Here is a 9,076-nt window from a genome sequence, read left to right on the forward strand (position 1 = left end):
CCCTAATAAAACCATATAGAAACTTGCAAAAATCAGATAGGCTTTTGTAGAGATCCCTCTCGTGGCCTCGTAGGTTCAAACAGATCATTCATAGGTGCCACAGATTCAAAGTTAGCTCCCATCAAAGTTTGACAATTTTTAGCACTTTGGGTGCTTAAGGGACGACACACGAAGGGTATGACCTCGAGCGTTTGATCAAGTGGGGGGAAAAAATAGGATCATGCATAGGGTAATAATGCCAAACTGGACATTTCAGAGCTGACGATTCATTATCACGATGAGAAGAACAACAAATTGTCCATGCGACAACACTCGATTGAATGAGATTGACAATTTTTTTGCCAACTAAAAAAATGCTGCCCTAATAAAACCGTAGGGAAACTTGAAAAACTGAGATAGGCTTTTGTAGGGACCGCTCTCTTGGCCTCATAGGATCAAATATATCATTCACAGGTGCCACAGTTTCCCAGTTAGGGCCTGTCAAAGTTTGACAATTTTTAGCACTTAGGGTGCTCAAAGGACGACTCTGGTAGGGTATGACCTCAAGCGTTCGATCGAGTGGGGGGGGAAAAATAGGAGCATGCATAAGGTAATAATTCCTAACTAGACATTTTGGAGTAGACTGTTCATTATCACGACAAGAAGAATGAGAAATTGGCCATGCGACAACATTCAATTAAATAAGACTGACGATTTTTTTTCCAACCAAAAAAATGGTTCCCTAATAAAAACGTAGGGAAGATTGAAAAAAAGAGATAGGATTTTGTAAGGATCCCTCTCATGACACCGTATGTTCAAATAGATCATTCACAGGTGCCACGGATTCCGAGTTAGGGCCCATCAAAGTTTGATAATTTTTAGCACTTAGGATGCTCAAGGGATGACGCCTATAGGGTATGACCCCAAGCATTCGATCATGTGGGGGGGGGGGGAATATGAGTATGCATAATTCAATAATGCCTAACTAGACATGTCAGAGCCGATGGTTCGTTACCACGACTAGCAGAATGAGAAATTGGCCACGTGACAATGTTCGATTGAATGAGACTGATTATTTTTTTGCCAACCGAAAAAATGTTTCCCTATTAAAACCGTGGGAAAAATTGAAAAAATGAGATAGGAATTTGTATTGACCCCTCTTGTGGCCCCATAGGTTCAAACGAATCATTCATAGGTGCCACAGATTCTAAGTTAGGGCCCGTCAAAGTTTGATAATTTTTAGCAGTTATTGGGCTCAAGGGATGGCGCCGGTAGGGTATGACCCCGAGCGCTTGATCAAGTGGGGGGCCAAAATAGGAGCATGCATTGGATAAAAATGCCTAACTAGAAATGTCAAAGCTGACGGTTCATTATCACAATGAGGAGAACGATAAATTGGCCAGGCGACAATATTCAATTGAATGAGTGATGATTGTTTTGCCAACCGAAAAAATGTTGCCCTAATAAAACCGTAGGGAAACATGAAAAATAGAGATAGGTTTTTGTAGGGACCCTGCTCATGGCCCCGTAGGTTCAAATGGATTGTTTGCAGGTTTCATGAATTCAGAGTTAGGGCTCGTCAAAGCTTGACAATTTTTAGCACTTAGGGTGCTCAAGGGACAACGCCGGTAGGGTATGACCCCGAGCGTTCGACCGAGTTGGGGGGGAAAAAAAGGAGCATGCATAGGGTAATAATGCCTAACTAGACATGTCAGAGCCAACGGTTCATTATCATGACGAGCAGAATAAGAGATTGGCCACACGACAATATTTGATTGAATGAGACTAACGGCAACTAAAAAAATGTTGCCCTAATAAAACCTTAGGGAAAATTGAAAAATAGAGAGGATTTTGTAGGGACTCCTCTTGTGTCCTTATAGGTTCAAACAGATTGTTTGCGGTTGCCATGATTTCTGAGTTAGGGCCCGTCGAAGTTTGACAAGTTTTAGCACTTAGGGTGCTCCAGGGAAAATGCTAGTAGGGTATGAACTCGATCATTCAATTGAGTGGGGGTAAAAATAGGAGCATGCATAGGGTAATAATTCCTAACTAGAAATGTCGTAGTTGATGGTTCATTATCACGACAAGCAAAATAAGAATTTGGTCACGCGACAACATTCGATTGAATGAGTGATGATTGTTTCGGCAACCAGAAAAAGGTTGCCCTAATTAAACCAAAGGAAAGATTGAAAAACCTAGATAGGATTTTCTAGAGACCCCTCTCGTGGCCTCATAGGTTCAAACAGATTGTTCGCAGGTACCACAAATTCTGGGTTAGGGCCTATCAAATTTTGACAAGACATCGGTAGGGTATGACCTCCAACGTTCGATCAGTGGGCCAAAATAGGAGCATGCATGGGGTAATAATGCCTAACTAGACATTTCATAGCCAATGGTTTGTTATCACAATGAGTAGAACGAGAAATTGGCCACGCGACAATATTCGATTGAATGAGACTGACAATTTTTTCCCCAACCGAAAAAATTCTGCCCTAATAAAACCCTAGCAAAACGTAAAAAACCGAAACAAGATTTTGTAGGGATCCCTCTCATGGCCCCGTAGGCTCAAAAGGATCATTCACAGGTGCCACAGATTTCAAGTTAGCGCCTATCAAATTTTGACAATTTTTAGCACTTTGGGTGCTCAAGGGACGACACTGGTAGGGTATGACCTCAAGCGCTCGATTGAGTGGCGGGGAAAAATAGGAGCATGTATAGGGTAATAATTCCTAACTGGACATGTTGGAGCTAATGGTTCATTATCACGATGAACAGAAGGAGAAATTGGCCATGCGATGACATACAATTGAACGAGACTGACAATTTTTTTGCCAACCAAAAAAATGTTGCCCTAATAAAACAGTAGGGAAACTAGAAAAACCGAGATGGGATTTTGTAGGGACCTCTTTTGTGGCCCTGTAGGTTCAAATGGATCATTCACAAGTGCCACGGATTTCAAGTTAGGGCCCGTCAAAGTTTGATAATTTTTAGCACTTAGGGTGCTCAAGGGACAACACCGGTAGGGTATGACCTCGAGCATTCGATCGAGTGGGGGGGTAAAAATAGGAGAGTGCATAGGGTAATAATGCTTAACTGGACATTTTGGAGCCGATGATTCATTATCACGATGGGAAGAATGAGAAATTGGCCACGCGACAACATTCGATTAAATGAGACTGATGATTGTTTTGCCAACTGAAAAAATGCTTCCCTAATAAAACCGTAGGGAAAATTGAAAAAAAGATATAGCCTTTTCTAAAGATCCCTCTCATGGCACTGTACATTCAAACAGATCATTCACAGGTGCCATGGATTTCGAGTTAGGGCCCGTCAAAGTTTGACAATTTTTAGCACTTAGGGTGCTCAAGTGATGACGCCTGTAGGGTATGACCCCAAGTGTTCAATCATGTTGGGGTGGGAAATAGGAGCATGCATAAGGTAATAAAGCCTAACTAGACATGTTAGAGATGACAGTTCGTTAACACGACCAACAGAATGAGAAATTGGCCATGCGACAACATTCGATTGCATGAGACTGACGATTTTTTCACCAGCCGAAAAAATGCTTCCCTATTAAAACCATGGGAAAAAATTGAAAAAATGAGATAGAATTTTATAGGGACCCCTCTTGTGGCCCCGTAGGTTCAAACAGATCATTCATAGGTGCCACAGATTCTGAGTTAGGGCCCGTCAAAGTTTGACAATTTTTAGCACTTAGGGTGCTCAAGGATCGACGTCGGTAGGGTATGACCCCGAGCATTTGATCGAGTGGGGGGCCAAAATAGGAGAATGCATTGGGTAATAATGCCTAACTAGAAATTTCAGAGCTGAAGGTTCATTATCACAATGAGGGAATGAGAAATTGGCCACGCAACAACATTCGATTGAATGAGACTGACAATTTTTTTGCCAACCGAAAAAAATTTGCCCTAATAAAACCGTAGGGAAACATGAAAAATAGAGATAGGCTTTTGTAGGGACCCTTCTCTAGGTCCTTTAGGTTCAAATGGAATGTTTGGAGGTTTCATGGATTCGGAGTTAGGGCCCGTCAAAGTTTGACAATTTTTAGCACTTAGGGTGCTCAAGGGACAACGACGATAGGGTATGACCCCAAGTGTTTGACTAAGTGGGGGGGAAAAATAGTAGCATGCATAGGGTAATAATACGTAACTAGACATGTTAGAGCTAATGGTTCATTATCACAATGAGCAAAACAAGAAATTGGCCACGCGACAATATTCGATTGAATGAGGCTGATGATTTTTTTGCCAACTGAAAAAATGTTGCTCTAATAAAACCATAGGGAAACTTGAAAAACCAAGATAGGATTTTGTAGGGACCCCTTTCATGGCCCTGTAGGTTAAAATGTATTGTTCACAGGTGCCACAGATTCCAAGTTAGGGTCCATCAAATTTTGAGAATTTTGAGCACTTAGGGTGCTCAAGGGACGATATCGGTAGGGTATGACCCCAAGCATTTGACCGAGTGGGGGGGGGGGGAACTAGGAGCATGCATAGCGTAATAATGAATTGTATTGTATTTTTCATTAAATATATTGTATTGTATTGTTCATTAAATGAATTGTATTGTTCATTATACAAACAACACTTATGATGAAATGAAATGAATTGTATTGTTGATTAAATAACTATTATTAACCATTGTTAATTATTGGATTGAAGATTAAATATTTCCATGATAACACCATGCACAGATGAGAAATAATTTATATGATCAAATATCAACTTCTGTATATATAAAAATGTCAAATGATTACCAGTGTATGTCCCTACACAAATATGACATAAACGCCAACTCAAACAAAATGTATAGCTATATACGTGAATGTATGTCCATATACAAAATATACATGCCAACTAGACATATAAGCATCCCAAAAATATCTATAACATCCTAAGCTACTGATGGATCATCAAAACCAATCTTCTTTGCTGCACTACTTGGCTCTGAAGAATCCCGCACAAGAAAAAACAAACCATGATTAAGATTAGTTATATTATATAACTCACATTCGAAAAGTTAACATAAAAATGAACTATAATTGAACTATTCTTGTTTACCTCATCTCCATGTTTTCTCTTTATCTTTGCAAGACTCTTGATGTATGTCTTCGGTAGAGAAGGTATGTTTTCAATATTTCATACACAACCTACATATGTTCACAAACATGACATTGGTACAAGTTAGCATATAATTGTCACTGATAATAACAAATTATATTACGAAACACAAAATAAAATAAACACAGATGTACTCGAGGCATCTCTTCTTCTTCTTCATCTTGAGGTATAGTGGGTGCAGTCAACAAGGATGTGAAGCCAAGAATTATCTATACATATACACAAGTATATGAAACTATCAATCTATGTCTAGACGTGTATAATCATTATAAGTTATTTAAACTATTCATTCAATCATATTTGTATTCGATTACCTTTCCCTTGTCTCCAACTGCACTACCAGATCATAAATCACACAGCCCCGCACTCATGCTACTTGTGCCCTACAAGAGTAAAATAAGATATACATGCAAGTTACTACATAATCTAATTAATACCAATATAAATGATGATCATGTATGTACAATAAAATACAAATGACTAGGTGCAATAATATATGTACCATAAAGCTATAAAGGCCAAATGAAATGGCCGTCAAGGTGCCCTCCTGGATTTGTGTCAACTCCTCCTCGGTCATCGATTGTTAAATAAACCATGTAAATAAAAATTAGTACTTAATATTATCTAGATTATAAATATTCATTTAAAATACAGAATGAACTATGAAAATACAAATCTTACAACTACATCATCAATGTATGATGAAGGTGCCTCCTTTCCTCTAGCATGCGAGGACTCTCTAGGGCATCCTCTAGTTTGTGTCATAACATCTAGTGCATCGTGCATCTCATGCACCTCATAATCTGCACTGTGTAGAGGAGGATTAACAGGCTGTGGAACTAGACCCAAGCATATGTGCCAACACATGACATAACTATGGGGAATGCAAATGTGTGGAGCCAAGGAGGATGTGTCAATGCCACCTGATGCACTGCTACCATCAAAAGTAGGCTGAGCTACTGACCCAGCCTGAGAAACCAAAAGGCTACTCAAAGAGTGAATAGCCGATATGGTCCGTGTTGCTGCCTCACAAATGATATCTGGATGCTGCACCAGAGGTGGGGGATCAACACAAGGAGGGGGGACATATGGGCCCTAGACTACTCTGACTGCCCCAGGTCTATTTTGGGGCATACCTAAACCCACACCCTGGAAAGGTTGGATTTCAAATTAGTTCACATGTTTTCCTAAAACAAACTTAGCATACAATTTTTTGATGAAGTACAAGTGGACATCAAGATTGTTGTTGGGTGGTTTGTGAAAAACCATCCACCAACGATCCCAAAAAAAATTCACAATACCATCATTTGTGCACCATTTAATACAAAGTTTTATTTTTTGGGGGTCTATGGGTTGACTATTGTGGGGATTCACAAACAATGCGGCAATAGCAGCTTTGGATATCTCAAGATCCTTGATCTCCTTATAGGACAAGCCATCCACATATTGTTCCCTCATAGAATCTCGACACAAAAGAGTGGCAATGTGCTCCTTAGTGATGGTTTCTATACTCTTTATGATCGACATGAGGAGATCAAACATTGGGTTTAGGCGAGGGATCCTACAATAAACATTTGCAATCCCCCTCAATTGGTTCAATTTTTGTGAAATTAAATCCTAAATTGAGGGGGGTTTTGGCAAAGGAGGGTTTTGTTCAGGAGGGTTTGGTTGTTGCAGTTGTGGTTGATCAATGTTTTAATTGTTAACCCCCATTTTAAAGCTAATTGAATGTAAACAATTGAATTTAGTCAATAAATTTGAATAGTTTTGTATTTGATTTAAAATAACCATATTTTCAATGAAAAAATAAATAAAATTAAAAAAAGGTACAAAATTTGAATGAAAATGATTGAAAACAATAAAAATCCTACCTTTTAATGCATTTTTTTAGCATATTTGGGTCAAACAATCGAATATCGGACTCTAAAATATCACGCAGCCCGTGGGTTAAAAATAACTCACGGGCTGTCACAGTCCATTTATATTGTCTCAGAAAATCGGATATCCTATTTTTATACTTAAATTATTTTAAAATAATATTATGTTATATAATATTAAAATATATTATATAATAAATTATTATATTATATATTATATAATATAATGTAATATTATATTTTATAATCTAATATTATATTATATATTATGTATTATATAATATATAATATAATATAATAATATGTCCAAGGGGTTGAGCTTAACTGGTTAAAACACTGGGTTCTCACTGTGGAGACCCAAGTTCAATTCCCAATAGGGACATCTGAAGTGGAATTCTATGTTGTGACTCTTGGCCTTCCATAGGATGGGGAAGGTCATGGGGTCAATCTAATCAAACACAATAATAATAATAATTCAAAGATATATAATGGGGATGGGCCCCCCTACTTTGTCCCCACTGGTTCATCGTTCTAGTCAAAAGCTATTCAGGCTTCAGCCAATTACCAATCAAAAAAAAAATATAATATAATAATATATTATATATTATATAATATGTAATATATAATATATTATTATATTACATTATATATTATATAATTTATTTTTTAATTTAAAATTACCTATAAAAATCGGATATCTTATTTGCTTAGGTTTTTACCATGCTAAGGTGTACTGACACCCAGGCCAAGAAAAAAGTCACTACGGATTTTTCGCATTATTAGGCAAGTGGAGAAGGCTATTTTTTTCACATTGCCACTTTTTGGCCCCCCATGATCCTACACTAACCTTTATCATGAGGTATATTACGCTCGATGGCAGATAAGTCAACATATTTTCCTATCATTTTACCATTTTGAATCATTTTAGGCATGGTAAAATCATTTATGTTCCTTTCTATCTGGCCTCTTCTTTAGAAAATAGCCTTGAAAAATATTTGGAGAATCCAAACAATCTTGTTCTCCATGAAGGGCTTATTGTGCTCATCATAGAGTATGCTAAGTCCCTTGAAGTTGTGCCCTCCCTATCTGAGAAAGGCCAACAGACTAATATCTAGGATGTCTCTCACTCAGAAATGGAATTCGAGGATAGTGGGGGTGCCATTCCTTTTGATGACCCTGATTATAAGCTTGTGGAAGAAGGGGAGATGATGGTCATCTTTGGGACATTTAGTAGTAAGAATCCTCCTAGATGGGCAGCCAACAAATATAAATCCACAAAAAAACTAATTTCTAAGGTCGAGCCCCTTTCTAAGAAGAAGAAGCTTGCGGTTAAGGATTATGGTCCAAAGAATTCGGATCAGGAAATTAAGCTAAACGTTCCAATCAACGTCCTGAAAGAAAAATAGTGGACCATGGCCAAAGAAGAGAACAATGGGATACAGAGGACTGGTAATCTGATGAACCTGGTAATTGAAGCTACTGGAAGCCAGAAGTGCTGCTAGAAGTGGGTGGAGTGAGAAATTGATACCCTCAAAGTGGGGGTTAAAGAGATTATTGATATTTTCACTACCTCCCCCGAGCCCAGCAAATCTGAGAAACTCATGATTATGACCCATAAGTTATCCCAAGACGTCGAGGTGATGAAATGCAATCATGAAAAAGGAATTGAAAAGGTGGAATAGTCTATGATGGAGATAAAGAAAAACCTCAAGAACCAGGTCGACATAAGAAAAGAAGCCATGAATAATAGTATATAGGGGCTTGAAAATATCAATATCATGGTTGCAGATTACAGATCCTATCACAGTGAACTGGTGAAAGACCTTGGAGGTGAAGATATGGTTGCTGCAGACAACAAAACCACTAGTCCCAGTTCTAGAACCAAAAGAAGGAGCAAAAACAAGAGTACTGCCAGATTCATTATGGAGGAACTGGAGGAAATCAACAAGATTTCCATCCAGAAGGACAAGGATCTAGTGCACTCTCTTAATTGAGTGTTTTTCTTTTGTATTATTATTTTTGTCTGCATCTCTTTTGCTTTCTTGACTATTCTGGGGTGCTCCCCTATTTCGTTGATGG

This window comes from Cryptomeria japonica, chromosome 9 (genome assembly GCF_030272615.1).
Source record: "Cryptomeria japonica chromosome 9, Sugi_1.0, whole genome shotgun sequence".
Taxonomy (NCBI): Eukaryota; Viridiplantae; Streptophyta; class Pinopsida; order Cupressales; family Cupressaceae; genus Cryptomeria; species Cryptomeria japonica.